Here is a 5,007-nt window from a genome sequence, read left to right as displayed (position 1 = left end):
GGGACGCGCGCGCGCGCGCGCGAGAGAGAGAGAGAGAGAGAGAGAGAAAGAAAGAAAGAGAGAGCGAGCGAGAGAGAGAACGGTGGAAAATCTCGTGCCACATTGACTTTTCATTCGTTAAATTCAATGTGAGATGCCATGTCATGATTGACAGCTGTGATTGACAGCTTCTCTAAGAAGACTACTCACTAAAGCACCAACAGACTTTTTTGGGGATTTTCGGGAGGAGATTGGCTTTAACTTCTACATTTCCATACAGGTTTATTTCACACTAACATAATGAGTTGTTCTGCAGTAAACAGTAGGGTAGCCTACTAACGTTTCTACGAGAGTGAGGGCGGAACCTTGATATCACGGCTTTACTTCCTGCCCACTACTGCGCAGACTCGGGTCCCGCGTTCCCTACTGCGCAGAAGCAGGTCCCAAATCTGCGCAAGATGTCAGCGCCATTTTGGTGGCTTCAGTTTTCACCGATGGAAGAGGGTGAAGTGGCGTCGTCCATCTTTTTGTTCAGTCTATGATTCACACACGGGCTATTTCAAATGATGTTGTAGTTTTAGAATTGTTTAAAATAAAAACAAACTATTTAGTTGAATGTGCAGTGCCACACTTTTGCCAGACTTAAAGCCTATCAAATTTTTTTGAAGAAAATAATTTATTCATAGTTTGTTCAATATAGGGTATTGTTTAGGGATTCATTATATTTATTTATTTATTATTTTACATTTTATTACGAGTTTGCTGATTTCCTGATTTTCTCAGTGACCTAGTATGCTAGCATGTCCCAAAAAATGAAAGAAAAACAAGTCAAAAACTGCAGAAATTACGAAACAAGTGAGCGAGTCACTGAATTATTCATTCAACCAATTAGTTCAAGCACGCATATTCCTTATACTGAGACGGTTTTCCATTTCCAGGCCATTTCAGCTAGCGTCTCTGCTAACAAGCCAATGAGTTGAAGCAGGTGTGTTTGATTAGGGGATGGATACAAAAACTGCCAGGGCTATGGATAATTTATGCCATAGTGCTTTGAATTTAAAAGGGTTAGAATAGGCCTACATGGATTTTTAAAAAAATGATTTTAAAGGAGAACTCCGGGCAATTTTTAAGTTAATCTTGATCGTTAGACCTTTGTGAGTACTGACTATAGAAAAAAAAAACGAACCGGATTGGTGCTTGCTACGCGGAGCTGCGAGCGCGAATGCCCAGAGCTCCCCCTCAGCTAAAATGGCAGCTATGGGGGCATCGACATAAAGAGCGTTTTTGAACCTCTTAACAGACACAAAATGCAATTAAAATGTCTGTCCAACATGAACAGGGACCCTACATGTGAACAATATGCGTTTAGCAACTTAGCCATTGTTTCAACTCACCTAAATAGTCTTTTAGACGGCAAGCTGTAGTCTCGCGCTGCAGTCCCTTGCTGTAGCCGGAAAAGGTAAACAATGTCCAGGTGGGAGGAGCGTTGATCATGTGCGACGAGTTATGATCAGAGTTGCTTACAAGTGAAGAAGAAATGGTTCGTGTTTGTGCCTTTCCGAATTGTGACAACAGAATGCGAAAATATAAGAGCTTAAATTTTCATCGTCTTCCTTTCCATGACCTCGAGATTCTGCAGTTTGTGGCTAGTTGTATTTCAACTTGATATGCAAACTCCCGTAGAAGTACTACGCGCTAAAGATTACTGCATTTGCAGTGAACACTTTGACAAGGATGACTACACACACTCAACACAGCGGGGCCGTTTGAAGAAAAATGCCATTCCATGTACGAAGACTCGTCGCACATGATCAACGCTCCTCCCACCTGGACATTGTTTACCTTTTCCGGCTACAGCACGGGACTGCAGCGCGAGACTACAGCTTGCCGTCTAAAAGACTATTTAGGTGAGTTGAAACAATGGCTAAGTTGCTAAACGCATATTGTTCACATGTAGGGTCCCTGTTCATGTTGGACAGACATTTTAATTGCATTTTGTGTCTGTTAAGAGGCTCAAAAACGCTCTTTATGTCGATGCCCCCATAGCTGCCGTTTTAGCTGGGTGGGAGCTCTGGGCATTCGCGGTCGCAGCTCCGCGTAGCAAGCACCAATCCGGTTAGTTTTTTTTTCTATAGTCAGTACTCACAAAGGTCTAACGATCAAGATTAACTTAAAAATTTCCCGGAGTTCTCCTTTAATGTGTTCCTTTAGATTCACTTATAATGTTAATAAAGTTTTTTGCACAAAAAAACCCCCAAAATATTAACAATAACAGGCTATTAACAAAAGAAAAGCAGTCATATATTGGTCATTTTTTTTATTTTCAACCCTCATTCTGAATCTCTATCTGAAATAGTCCGTTTTTAAGGGCTTGATTTAAAAATGACCTTACCTGAAAAAAAGACATATCATCTGCTTGTATTCCATTTATTGACAACGTAGATATCTTGCCTATCCTCCTTTCAGATCACTCACCGGTAACTTTGTGTCTTCTCCCTTTTACTGTCCCCTGTGGGTGCAAACGTTGAAGATTTAACACATCCCTTCTGAGTGATCATAAATTCCTATCACAACTACGTTCCTCATTAGTTCATTAATTCAGTCTCTATTGGAGGTAATGTTTCATTAGAGGGAAATGTATTGCCTTCTCTTCTTTTCAATAGAAATCTAGAAATGCCCACAAAGAACATCTGGTGACACATTCGGGTGGTGGTAGATTTTAGACCTCAAAAATTACCATTGTCAATGGAAGGCAGATGATCTACGTGCACTTAAATCTGAACTGAAAGGATCACTCTTACATACAGCTGAGCTCATTATACACCACCCAAGGCAGTCATATTATTTTTACGGTGAGAGACCAATTATTAGCACTAGAGATTAAACATATGGAGGCTAGAGGAAATATAAAGAATGAAGGCGTTCTATACACCTACCCAGATGATAAACCAAATATTTAAAACTTATGTACAGTGCCATCAGCAATACAAGTCTTATCTTGAACAATTTCATTTTCCTAAAATGAATGAGGGTATTATGATATGCTTAATTGCCCCATGTCACTTGAAGAATTTAAATGTTTCCCTGGACTCTAAGAAAGAACAAAGCTCCAGTAGTGATGTAAACTTAATTCATTTTTGCTTCAACCCACCTGTTTGTCCTGTGGACACTCAGTGTTAATTGTTTATTAATTCTAAGAAATATTCATTTCTGGGGAAGGGAAATGTCTTACTGTATAGTACTATTAAGAGCATGTATGTCACAATCTAAATCGTAAGGTAAACTTCGTATGCAAGCAGAGAGTCAGAACCAAATACATATTGTGCACAAGTTTTATTAACAAAAACACGAAAACATAACTAACATACAAACAATTAAACATTCATTCATGCATTCATAGGTAGATGGTTAAAGTAACAGAATGGAACCGGAGGTAGGAAATGGAACTATGGAAAATATCCATTTAACTATGAAAAGAACCATTAATATTGTCATTTTCAAAGCACCTTCTTAAAAGCATACTTGCATGACCTTGCAGTGAACAATTCTTGCAGTTGTTGAAAATTGATGTTTGTTGGTTCTGTGAGTGTCAAATGTTGGAGTTGCAATCGTTTTCTTCTCCGTTGGATGAAGAAGGTATGATGAACTTGCGTGGTTAGTTCGACTCTGTTGGGAGAGTGAAGGCCTAGCAGGCTGTGGTCTCTTGCTCTTGTCAAGAGAGCAAATGTTGGGTGTAGATGCATTATAAAGCCTGACAAAGGTCCCACCTATCAGGGTTGGCTCGGCAAATAAGAAAGGTGAAAGTTCCAGGCGGGAGAATTTGGTTTATGGCTCTATGTTTCAAGGGTGCTCATTTGCATGTCCACTCTGGAGGGGTGGTAGCTGATGAAGAAAGTATGAAAGATTCTTGTAATACTAATATGTTTGTTGCTATCGACATATCATGTACACAGTCATTTCGATCTTCAAAGTACCAAGTTATAGAGACCAAATATTATATAGGTTACAATGACCGTTGGTTGTATAATAAAATACATACCGTAGTATCAAATACATAATATACATAAAATACAAGACAGTAAATCATTCACAAAAATGTTCTGGGAAGCATGCTAATTTATAGATCCGTTTATTGATAAATAAATGCAGGGAAGTCTGTTTTAGTGTCTGTAGGCTCTAATGGCTGGGGCCCTGACCACATTCTTAACATCAATAAAACCAACTTATCTGATCATAGTCATGGTTACTAAGACCTTCTTGCCCTCACTGGGGGATGGGACCTGGGATGGGACCACTGAGTTTTAAAGATTGTTTGGTACATATACCAAATAATTGTGTCTAATTTGTCTCAGTCGTTACAAGGTACTCGCCAAGGCTGCCCATTGTCACCTTTGCGTTTTACTCTATCAGTGGAGCCATTGGCTCAAGCAGTACGCCAGTTATCTGCCATACAGCCCATTATTTGCCCTCACATAAAATCTCTCTTTAAGCTGATGATATTTTGCTCTATGTCTCCAATATTTCTGTGTGAATGTTTAAATCTCTTTAATATATTTGGTAAGCTTTCAGTTAACAAAATCAATCATTTGATGTCCCTTACAGCTACAATATGTTTTTTTTTTCGCCGCTAGGGGTCGCTAACCTCTTACAATAACACAGGCGTAGGTTCATGACGCATAAGCAGAATTATGGAACTTGTCGTCATGCTGATGGATCTAATAATGTTTATGGATGAGTGAATACATTGATGTTTTTAACATGACTGTGGTATGTGGCAGGGCGCCTAATTGCTAATGAGAAACAGATATCAGCGGATATATAAAGGAATAAGGACATTTCATTCTACCGAACTACCCGCAAGTACAGAATTACTACTCACGCAGGTCAGTTTATTAGACGAATGAAACTTGTGAGGTAAAGCAGCGCTATTTCACTTGGTCTACACCAGTGGCGGATGCAGAACGTGACAGATGGGTGGGCCTGGATTAAGTCGAGGTGGGCCTGAATCTAGGGTTTAGTAGGCTATAT

The sequence above is a fragment of the Siphateles boraxobius genome, unplaced genomic scaffold (assembly GCF_051911475.1).
Source record: "Siphateles boraxobius isolate OS27281-9 unplaced genomic scaffold, OSU_SipBor_1 25, whole genome shotgun sequence".
NCBI classification, from domain to species: Eukaryota; Metazoa; Chordata; class Actinopteri; order Cypriniformes; family Leuciscidae; genus Siphateles; species Siphateles boraxobius.
The sequence above is the reverse complement of the archived record's forward strand: the minus strand, read 5'-3'. Positions refer to the sequence as shown.